We start from the raw sequence: 12,386 nt of genomic DNA, 5'->3' as shown, positions 1-12,386 counted from the left end.
TGCAAGTCATCACAGTATGGAAAAAGCAGTACAAGGGTATAGATTCTGAAGCTTAGTTTCATGTAACAGATGAAGACATTTTGGCAGCAATGATGGCTTCAGTAGTTCCTTTTCCTTGCCACTTGCTCTTGCTACTGGATTATGGTGAGCTGTCCCAGACAAAAATTCTATGTGGGGGCACTCTACAAAGAGAATCACAGATCTTAGATTAATTTCTGTCTTTCCTCTTGTGCTGGTTTTAAAGTAAACTGATGGACAAAATGCACCCAACTCAAGAGATTACAAGTCAGACTTACAATTTACTAAAAAAAAAAAATTACAATAAATGCAATGATACAGGGAAAACTGGTTTTAACCCACAAAGACAGATGTATAGCCCTGCACCCCGGGACAAGAACACAGTGGTGTTCATCCACCCCTGTGCTGACCACCATGTGGTCCCCTTGGAGGCAAAATAAAAGGAAATGGTCTGGATGATGATTGCAGTTCTGTTGAAGTGATGATCGTAATCTTGTCGAGAGCGACTGTTGCAGTCCTGTTGAAGTTCTGGTCATCCTCTGGATCTGACAAGTGGTACTGGAAATCCCAAAACCCCAAGATTATATGTGCTCAGGTTCAACTGGGAATGTCCAGTACCTCCCCCAGGGTTATTTAACTCTGTGAGTCATGGGATATTTTTGGAGTCCTTGATGGTCTAAGTTGTTGGAGCTGCCTATTATGCCAGTCCAGTATGGCCCATTAACAGAGATGACCCCTCAGGCTGGGTGTAAAGGTGCTAATTCCTCCCCAGAGGGGAGTTATCACAGCTGAATCATTGGTGTGAAGACAAAGAAACACTCTTCCCAGAGTTCTTTAACACCCACCTTGTAGCTTGAGGTGTCAGGTGTGCCCTGGGCAGCTGCTGCAAATTATCTATTATTAACAGTACTTCAGAAATGACATGGAGAGTGTAGAATACAGTTTTGATTATACCCACATAGTGATAAACTGGTCCCAGCCTCTACAGTTAGGACACCTCCACATCTTTTTTTTTTACTACGATTTTTTTCAACATGGATCAGTTATTTGATTTATTTCACAGTGTGAAAAAAACAATTTTTGGAGCAACTAAGCACAACTAATAAATAGGAATGAGCAGCTGTGGGTGGAAACAGTAGGAATTCCTTACATCTGTACTCCTGCTGAAGTTCCTGTATTTAAAAAACATAACCTTGAGGAAGCTTCCTAAAAATATAATATTTTAAACTATACATTTGCTTGAATTTGCTTAAAAATACAGTAAAAATTGCATATGTGTTCGTGCTCTTCTTACTTTATTATTTTTACATACTAATATGATTTTGATGCATGTTTGATTATATCTTTGTAATAGATTGAAATACGTTCATCTTATACACTATTCAGAGAAATAATTTAGGTAAGGCACACTGGAAATTTTGTTTTATCACACTTTTCTGCTTATTCCTTATACTGATTAGCTGTAGGCACCGCTGTGATATGTGTAGTGACAGCAGGTCTAAACTGTTGTAGTTTAATTGAACTGTGTTCTGATAGTCAGAGCTGCTTATGTGACGTTGCTCCTTGTACTTCTCCAGAGAGGGTGTGAAAATATCTTTGTAACTTAACAGTTTGTAATACTGTATTTATCAGTTATTCATAAACATTTTAGGCTCCATCTTGGGATGTGCTACAGGTAGAAGGAAAAGTGCTATAAAAAAATTAAACTAGATGAAGTTCAGAAAGAGCTACAAGAAGAACATCACTTGCAACAATCTTTGGCTCCTCAGGCCTCAAATATCAAGTAATTTTTGAATCTTATTTCATTATTATGAGAAAATTACTGAAAACATATTAAGTTATTGGTGCATAGCGTGATAGCTGAGTTTGGAGAAGAAATAATGCCATCCCCCCAAATCTGGATCTGAACACTTACAATTCCAAATCTAAATTATCAGGTTTAGTTTGGTACCTCTAGCTTTAACTTTCTGTTTAAGTCCTTGAAATAGTTCTGATATGGTTTTTAAAATACAAAGAGCCTATTCAGTCCTGTTATATGTAGATGAAACTTCACTTGGCTGCATCAGAAACTGAAGTTGCTTATGTGGGGTTGAATTTGTCTATACAATTCCAAGCATAATCTAATCAAAATAATTAAAAACAAACAATGGAAAATACCACAAATTTAATATAAGCAATGCCAGCTGTAAGTCATCATCTTTAAATAGAGAAGATGTATTAAAAATTCATTAACTTGAATTTGTATTACAGTCAGTGCTTGTCTGAAATTCAGGAGATTTTACATGTAGAGCTATAATTTAAGGACAACTGCTTATTACCTTGCTCTTGTCGTAGGTTGTATCTGTCATTCTGTAGTAGGAGTGCAGACTGCAAAAGTAGTACAGGCCATGTCCTAACTTAACTGATCCTGTCCATCCCACACCAAGTCAGACTCTTCAGTTTTATGGTCTCCACTGCTAAAAAGATCTTTACAGATAGCTTTGTTTAGATGTACTATAGGTTAGTTCTTCACTTCCCTATAAGAAAAGAGGAAAAGAAAAGAGAAGCTTTATTGATTAGATTTTGTTGTTCTTAGGGTTCTGAAAGGTCTATTGGATGCAGAAGAGAGCCTTTTTATGGCAGGCCTTAAGTTTGTAAATGGATAATACTTTCAATTAAGTAGCTGAGAATAGTCATGGGAAAAGAATGCTTAAGTTTATGAAACAGTCAAATTGGCATTTAAGTGACCCTTTGCATGCCATTGCTTATCTGCATTGCTTAAAGATCATTTGGTTAGCAAGATTATATATTAAAACAAATAGTGTCAACAGACAATGAGTGTTTTACCCTCAATAAATACTTACTGTCAGATTATCAATGGCGCAGAAACTGCACAATTTTCTAAAAAACCTGTATTTAGTGCATTAAGTGAAGGTAATGTAGGCCACACACATAGTATTGTTTTTTTATGTCCCCTTTTCAAAGAATGATAAATAGTCTATTTTAGGAGAGTGTGTGCCGTAAAAACATTCACCTTTACCTGCAGCATGCCCTGAATATTTCAGTGTACATTGATAAAGCATTCATTTAGTTCATTCAATGAAATGATAACTTCTACACAAGAGCAATACTGGTAATGTAATTAAAATAACATTCAAATTGATTTTATTTATTTAAAGTAAATGATAAAACTTACAGAAAAAGTTCCTGGAAATTTTAAAATTGTTTTGCCAGCCATCACTTCTGGAAATCATTGTAAGTTCAAAGTTAAACTATTTGCCATCTATTTTTGTTTTATTTTGGTCGTGTGGTAATTGCATTGTAGAGAAAATGAATTGTGTTACAGCATCCTAAATTTCTGTAAACATTAATGAAGATTATATACTTCTTATTGAGTTAAAAAAGTAGTGTGAAATATTTCTTTCTAATTTTAAATTAATATGATTTTCTTATTAAAGCACCGATCTCTGATTTCCCAATCTGGAACAATTACTTGTTTCTGTTCATGTTGTAAAATTATTCAATTAGTTAAAAAAAAATCCTTTGCGTCAAATGGGATTGCTGTAAGTGTGCCTCAAATCCTAATCAATCTTATATATTGTGTAATTGAGCTGCTTTTCAAACTGGATATTTCATTCATATGTTTAACTTTCACATTTTATTCATAATCTCAATCCTGTTCTCATTGACGCAAAAAACCCACTGATTTCAGTAGAGACTTTGGACTGTAAGATCTGTGAAACTGTCTCATTGAAGCATAAAGTAACTAGGCTCTTTTCTATACATTAAAATTGTATGACTTGAAAAAATTATTTTGAGTAATTTTAACTAAAATAAAGAGATTTATTGACACTATTTTCTGTAAGGTTGTCATGTGCCTATAAGCCTCTGGACTTAATGTAGTGGAGATATTAATTAATGTAGTGGAGATATTCTGATATATGCTTCAGATCATTTTTCGATTGTGAGTCAAAGTTCTATTATGCTGATTTTACAAGTGTGACTTTTACTTTTTTTTCAGTCTTCTTTTTTTCCAAAAAATGTAAGCAAATATGAAATATTTTTGTAATGTGAACATGTATTGCATGATAAATCAATCTTATGTTTTTCTTTACACAGTTTTGTAATTCTTGATGATTTCCCTTTTATAATATCTGTTTATAACATAAGGCATAGGTCCTTATAACAAAAAGTCAAGTTGTTGAAAGTGTCGTTGTCCAGAAGAACCTGGGATGAAATAGTTAAACCTGAAAACTGTTTAGTGTAATTTCAAAGTGGAATTTCTACCATTTTCATTTCATTCTCCTAAAAATATGAAGGTACTTACGAACTTTAATTAAAGTAACCTATATTTGCGGAGTCATTTCTGATTTTTGTTTTTTACCTCTCAGACATTTTCTGTATACTGCCCCTCACATTGTAACTCTCTGCATGTTAGACATTTATTAACTTTGTAGAGTTCATACAGTAGCCAGGGACTGTGTTTAGAATTTGATCTGTGGCCTGTGGAAGTCAATAGACTTTCATCACCTTCAGTACAACTTAGATTGGAGAGTTAAATGGTAGAATTTTGTAGTTATTAACTTTTCAAAGATAGCCAAAGACCTCACATTTCCTCTAAAATCAATAGCTGAATTGAAAAGCTAGGAAGATGTTCAAGTGACAGCATGTCATAAAACTAATTCAAAGTTTTAAGGGTATTAACAGATGCTCTCTGCTGAGAGAGAATTTGAATATATGTGTAGCATTTTTACACAACATTTATTCATATACCCAATTTAAGATGAAAACTCTGCATTGCTCAGTTTAAGTTTTCAGTGCAACAAAGGAAAGATCTACTTAAGTTGCAAGAGGAAAACTGTGACTCCTGCTTTTTTTTTTTATTTTAAAATTATTACCAACAATTTAGCTTTACCTGTTTTTCTTTTCTAAATAATTTTAGTAGAAATTACTAGTTACCTTGTGCCAAGTATTTATGTTTGCAGTTTACATCCTATGGTCTGATGAATGTCATGATGTAGTATTGGATAAATTATGTATTTTGGAATCTAGAGAATAGATACGAAGATTCTTGATTTCTTTATTTTCATTTTTAGAGGCCTTTTATATTAGGTGCAGAGAGACATGGACCATAAGGAGGAAGAACCAATATACTAATTTGAAAGAGCAAGCTGAAAGGAAAAGTTATGAACTTATTATTTTCAGACTTACTATGATTTAATTCCTTTTGTAACATACAGTATTACGTGTTGAGAAATAACTTTTATGATGTTTCAGGATTTTGTAATTTTAAAGAAGTGGAAAAGAAAAAGATTTGAAAAAATTCTCTTATTTGGTGGATGTATTTTAAAATAATTAGAACAAGGCTACTAAAAGACTTGTTTCTTGCTTAGAATGTAAAAAGTATTGTATGTTTTTAAAAATAAATTGCATTTTGTAGACATGTTTTAAGTTCTATGCCTCAATTTAGGTTATAAATATATTCTACTCACGTGAGAAATCCCATTGAAATAACAAGAAATACTAAGCAAATACAGTAAGTTTTCTGTGGATGTAAAATTCTGCAATAGTAAAAGGTTTAAAGTACACACCCACCGGCCCTTTATCACACACAGAGTCTTACCTCAGTCTTGACTCTACAGACACTTAGGAACAAGCATAACTTTAAGCAATTGAGTGCAGTTCTGTTGAGCTGAACACATGCACAAAAGGAAACACATACATAACTGGGACCTAGAAAAACTTGCAGTCAAAAGCATTCATTGCATATGTAGTAGGTAGTTATGTGATAATTGCAGGATGCTTAATAAATGAGGAGCCGAAGAAGAAGAAAATGCATTATAGTTAATTTTTCTGAGGCTGACACAGCAGGTAAGTAGAGATCTGTCAAAAAATTTGTTCTATAAGAAGTAGTAAGGATGTGTAAATTAATTGTGGAATAGGCCTACTCAGTTTTATCGTGTTGCTATATTACCAATTGTTACATTTGATTGTAGTGAATTCCCAAATATTTGGGGTTTTTAAATTTTTTATTTGTTTTGCAATAAATATTGTGGATACAAATTAATATGAAGCATATTATTTTTCACTACTTATTACTTTGCTTTTTTGTGTCTTTCTAGTTTCTATAATGATACAAAAAAATTCAGAATTGGAGCCTTAATACTCTCAAGTTATTTCTGATGGTTTTTCAGACTGGTGGTTTGCTACTTCTAGTTTCTGAGTATCACCAGCTCTAGAAATACCAAATTATTGCTTCTAAAGTCCATAGTGACTAAAGAATGGTAGAGTGGTAAATAAGGATAAGGCTTGGTCAGTTTTACAAGGCAATTTGTGTAGCTTGTTAACTTGGGTTCACTTGAAAAAAATGCATTTTAGTGCAGCCAAATGCAAGGTCATAAGGATAAGAATAGGGAATTAGGGTCATACTTTGTAGGAGGGGAGATTGTATCCTGAAAAGCAGCAGTAACTCTGAAAGGAGCTTTACATTCTTGAAAGATAAGCAGCAGAAGATGTCTCTGTAATACTCTCTGAACTATAAATTAAACATGTTTACCTTAAAACAAAGGAAGTGAGACATTAGCAATAATATAGAAAAGAAGTTTTGGGATTAGAAATATTATACAGAGCTATTCTGTTCCAGGTAAGTGCTCTAATAACTGAGATGGTCATGTCAGCACTTGTCTTTCTTGTCTGCATGACTTTTGCATTCTTTTCTGCTCAGCAACACAACTTCCTGTACCCAGAATGCTCAAATAATCTAATGGTAAGTGAGGTTTGAATCCTCAGATAAGCAATGAATTCTCATTTCCTGGTTCCGTGCTTCAATAATGTATTAACAAAAAAAAGGTGGAAATGACATCTCTGCTTTTTACTCTTAAAAGAAAAAAAAATGCACCTTGCCCCTCCTTGAAAGAATGGATGCATCCATCCTTAGAAGAGGGCTCCATGTTCTGGATTTGAAATGAAAAGAAATATCTGCCTGCAGCCCCTGAAAAGTTCCAGAGAGGGTCAGCAGATTTCGTTGGCTAAATATGTGATTATCCTTCCATATGAATATTTTTAGGAATGTTGTGCACTTAATTTACTAACAGAGTGTTTCAAATAAAGTTACAAGGGAGCAAGCAGAAGGGTCAATTCCTGTATGTGTTCTCTCTTTTTCTTGACTACCAGTTCTGTATTAAGACTTATCATTATGTAGGTTTTATAAAAGTGAGAGAGAGAGAGAGAGAGAGAGAGAGAGAGAGAGAGTGTTGATCTGAATATGTTACCTGTATGGTACAGTTTCTGATGAAAGAGGATTTGCTAAATGAAAACGTTAACAGACCTAATAGTTGAGATTTCAGTCTAGACAAATTGAGACTAGCTGTAAGATTTCAATGTATAGCAATGAAAGTAGCAGATTCTGAAATTATCCATTATTTACTCCCTTCAAATCAAGACTAGATTTCTTTCTGAGGTGTTACCTGGGTTTCATGCAGCCAATCATGAGCTTGGTGCAGGAGTACTGATGAAATTTTATTGTCTGTATTATTTAGAAGGTCAGGCTAATAATGATGCTTCTCTCTGCTCTTAAAATATGAATCAATAAATCGCTTTATGAAAGTTTTTAGTAATTGAATTCTTTTGATGTAGTCAGTATTGTCCTAAGCATCAAGGATGGCATTATTTCAGGGTACAGGATTAGGCCCTGATGTTTCCCTTTGGTTTTTGTGAACTTCTGCTTTGGTCAGCAACTTGGGTAGCACATGAATATGATTCATGGTCTTTGTTGGAGTATTTGCTTTTGATTCAGCAGCACTTCTGTCTGTTGAACAGATACATACAGAGAATATAAGGACTCAATTAGAATAAGGATGCTAATCAGCATTTAAGCAGAGGTCTCAGCATACCAGAAACCCAGCCATTAACTATTTTGCAGGACATGGTGGGAGAGAATTTAAGGAAATTCTGAGACAATAAATCAATGGCTCTCAGGAATGTGAGAGGCCGTGTAAGGGTGGCAAAAAGGTGTTCAGAAAGGAACCCCCCTGAACATAGGAAGTCAGTGATTGAGTTAGAAGTCACAAAAGTAGAACTTATCATTTTACTGCTTTGGAGATGACAAAAAAGGAAAGGCTGTGAAGGCTTTTAAAGCAGAGGAGCATCTTGTAGTTGAATGAGCTTTTCTTTTTTTGTTACTTCAAAGGATAGAATAGTGTTCCAAGGAAGTAACTATGGTCTTTGCAGTAGCAGTTTGAATGACTGTGAACAGAACAAGATGATGCTTGTCTAGGTTAAGAAACTGATGGTGCAGCAAGCAAGATATGAAATTAGATATCAGACATTAGTTTTGTAGAGAAATTAGAAAAAGCATTTAATTTTAGAATGTTATGAATATCACCTGTGTTCTGAGTCTGTGCTAGCCATAGTGAATGAAAAAAGTAAGTAGTGGAGAGGTCATGAAGGTCGAAAAGGCCAAGGCTCATTAGAACCTTACCTTTCAGCCTTGCTGAGCTAGAACTGGCAGCTTGACATCCCTAAGAGAAAGATCATCTGATCTTTCTGTTGGTGCAGAACAGAGTGGTGAATCACGCTCCTATTCATTACTATAGAGAAGGAACCTGTATGTGTCTTTGAGTATAAAGTTACTAGACATTGGGTAGAGGAAAATGAGAAGAGAGTAAAGGACAGAACCCCTTGAAATACCCGGGAAGTTGAAAGAGTTACTTGGGAGTGGATCTAGAGGAGCTGAATTGCAGAAGCTAGGGGAGGACAGAATTTGAAGCTGAGAATCTGATTTTCAAGAAGTAGCCAACAGGTTCAGGAAATTGAGGGTGCTTGAGCTGTAGGAATGATTAGAAATTTTTGGGAGGAAAGTTTTAGATTTAGAGCTACATTCCCCAGACAGGAAGAGAATTAAAGTTTCAAAAGAAGCCTGTACTAAAATTCTTTGCTGAATTCATTTAATCCCCGAAATCAGGAGAACTAAATTCTTTGGAGGACTGCCATCTAGTGGCACCATCTACAATCACCTGGTTCTCATTTTTAAAACTGGTTGCCTTGTGTGAGCCTTGAAGGTCGAAGATATCGTTTACCTGACACTAATTTAGGTCCGTTTAAGCTGTTCACCTTTCATAACCGACCAATTCCCTTCATTTAGCTAATTTCACAAATGCAAATTTTCTGTCTGGGGGTATGCATGGTTTCTGTGTAGTGGATGGTGAAATTGAAATTACTTTAACCATATAAATAGCGATAGATTTTTTTTTTCTCTAATTCTGAGTTCTTCTGTGAAAGAATCTTGTTTGACTATAACAAAGTCCAAAGACGCCTGCAGTGGTAGGATTTTGTGGTAAATCAGATCAAGAAAGCAATAATTTTCTTGCTTTAAAGTCTTGCCTTCACTATGAAAAATATCCACAGGCTTAAAAATATATATAACTTTTCATTCACATGTGCAAAAAAAATGTCTTGCAGAGCAGGATGCATCATTTTATCAGGATGTAAACTTCCCAAGGTCAGGTACAACTCTCTCCTGAGATTGCCTGTATTAAATTTATTTAATCAGATAGCAAAGGTGCCTTGTTTTGCACTCCTGTTTAATCTTGGCATGCTCTGCAAGCATCAATCTGAGGGTTAAAAAAGCTATTTTTTTTAGCCATGAAAACAAGTATTAAGCTAAATATATTTTTATGACGGTTATATGTGGATTGTCAAACCTTTTCCTCACAGATATCCTGCAAAAATTTTAATGAGATTTGTAGCTTCATGTTATGTTTGTTAAGGTTCCTTCATACAGGAATGCCTGTATCTCCCCAAGACATTCTGATTTTACACTTTTTTACCAGCAGATGGAAACAATATTATTAAATCAGTATTATTATTACTTGGAGCTTTACTCCATGTTGCTTCTCTGTTCTAGAAATGAAAAGTCTGATGTTTTGCATTAACTCACAGTTGATTATTTAATATAAACTCATTGAATTGAAAATGATTTGTGACAGAAGTGACCTAGGGAGGGACAGCTCTTTTTACATTGTTGCCTTAAAACACTTTTAACCACCAAATGATAAGAAATATTTTGATTGTTTTATACCTTTTTGCATGTTGTATAGCTTCATTTGACGTTCCTTTTATGCAGGCAACCACCTTGAAGAGTCAGAACCACCTGTGGTGGACTTACCCTGGCTGGACTCCTAGTGACCATCAAAGCTGTTTCATCAGTCCCCTCCTCAGCTGGTCAGGGGAGAGAAAATATAGTGAAAGGCTCATGGGTTAAGATAAAAACAGGGAGAGATCACTCACCAATTACCATCACAGGCAAAACAGACTTGACTTGGAAGAAAAGAAAATACATTATTACCAATCAAATCAGAGTAGGAAAATAAGAAATAAAATCAAATCTTAAAACACTTTCCCCCCACTCCTCTCTCCTTCCGAAGATTTTACTCCGGAATTCACTACCTCTTCCACTCCAGTGGCACAAGGGAACATGGGATTGAGTTCATTACATGTGTTACCTCCGCTGCTCTTTCCTCCTCGTGAGAAGACTCCTCACACTCTTCCCCAGCTCCAGTGTGGGGTCCCTCCCACAGGAAGTAATCCTCCATGAACTCCTCCAAAGGGAGTCCACCCCACAGGCTACAATTCTTCATGTATTGCTCCAGTGTGGGTCCCCCATGGATCACAAGTTCTGCCAGCAAACCTGCTCCAGTTTGGACCCCTCTCTGCAGGTCTACAGGTCTTGCTGAAAACCTAGTACAGCACAAGCTTCCCACAGGGTCACAGCCTCCTTTGGGCACCCACCTGCTCTGGTGTGGGACTCCTCCACAGGCTGCAGGTGGGTCACTGCTCCTCTGTGGACCTCCATGGGCTGCAGGGGAATCTCAGCTCTGTCACCTGGAGCACTTCCTCCCCCTTCTTCTTCTTCACCAAACTCAGTGTCTGCAGTTTCTGCAGCTGTTTCTGTCACATATTTCTTCGCTGTCTTCAGTTGCTCCTGCTCAGCTTTTTTCCCCCCTTCTGTGAGCACCCAGAGGTGCTCACACTATTGCTGACGAGCTCAGCCTTGTCCGGTGCAAGGTCCATCTTGGAGCTGTTTGGCATTAGCTCTGTCAGACAAGGAGGAAGCTTCCAGCAACTTCTCAGAGAAGCCACCCTGTAGCTGCCCCACTACCAAAACCTTGCCACAAAAATCCGGTACAAAACAAACTGCTTCGATATAAAGAAAAACTAGGAAGGCCAAATGCTTGTCAGAAGTTTGGATTTCAGTTCTTACTTTTCTTCTCTTTAAGAAATAGATCAAAGCTTCCATTTGAAGAATGAAACCTAAAAAGAGTTCAAGAACTACTCCCAGATCTGCAATCTTTTTCTCTGTGTAAGAACTACAACTTATGAGTAAGTGCTGCATTTTAAGAATTCCTTTTTAATGGCCAAATGTACTTCAAGAAGGCATTTTGTTTGTTAAATCAAATGGCTGGTTCTCAGTTATGCTGAGACACCCACTGTTACTTATTCAGTATTCTGAAAATTTAAATAGGTTTTTAAATGGAAATACATTGCAATTAGCAGAAATGAGAATCAAGTCCACTTTAGCAGTCTACTCTGTCAGTAGAATTGCAACTAACTGAAGTAACACTCTTTAATTCCATGAATGCACAAGAAACTTCATGATTGTTTGCAGAAAAGCTCCCCCAAACCTGACTAACACCAGTAGATGTCAGTGTTGCCATATTCCAGTGCGTTGAGAAAAATCAAATGTTCCATTTGATATGTGTTTCAATTTACATACCTATATGGATACCTGAATATATGATATTGAGCATTGATGTTTTAGTTGTTGCTAAGTGGTGGTTACTTTAAATCAAGGACCTTTCAGTTTCCCGTACTCTGTCAGAGTCTAATTAAAAATTATTCAATACTTCATTTATTTTTTCATTTATTTTAATTTAGTAACAAGTGTTTCCCTCTGTACATTTCAGGCAGTGGACATGAAATTGTGTTTTAATTTATTTGACAAAGATGTGTTATGCCTAGTTTATAGTGCAGGTTAGTGAACTGGAATTCACAAAACATCTGAGAAGCAATAATTTGTTATTGCAAAAAATACTTGCTTAATAATTAATAACAATTAAACACCAGGGGATAACAGTTATTCTTTAGGTTTTGATTTCATCAGGTGATTCAGGGATGGGGACACAAAATATAAGAGTGCATAATTACAGTCAGATATTAACTATGTTTCCATATAATACAATTGTACTTGTAAACATGGTACAGAGTCCTCCTGTCTTTTCTTCTGGGTTCATGAATATCCCTCAGTTTATTTTTTCTGTAAATGTCACCATCAGTTGCATACTTTTTTTATTTTAAAATTTAACTTCCCTACAAGGTCTGGGGTTATTTAA

General features: G+C 35.6%; 1 long non-coding RNA gene across 1 annotated transcript; it reads right to left on the bottom strand.

Annotated features, from left to right (window-relative positions):
• Positions 1-373: 373 nt before the first annotated feature.
• LOC127479510 (uncharacterized) lies at positions 374-10,224 on the bottom strand. The gene is made up of 3 exons (XR_007907591.1): positions 10,163-10,224; positions 2,337-2,534; positions 374-576 (listed from the first exon to the last, which is right to left on the bottom strand). It is a non-coding gene; the product is annotated as an uncharacterized LOC127479510 (long non-coding RNA).
• Between the last annotated feature and the right edge of the window lie 2,162 nt (positions 10,225-12,386).

Source organism: Manacus candei, unplaced genomic scaffold (assembly GCF_025592945.1).
Source record: "Manacus candei isolate 608988 ecotype Guabito, Panama unplaced genomic scaffold, ASM2559294v1 h1tg000067l, whole genome shotgun sequence".
Taxonomy (NCBI): Eukaryota; Metazoa; Chordata; class Aves; order Passeriformes; family Pipridae; genus Manacus; species Manacus candei.
Note: the sequence above shows the minus strand (reverse complement) of the source record. Positions and strands in the feature narration are given on the sequence as shown.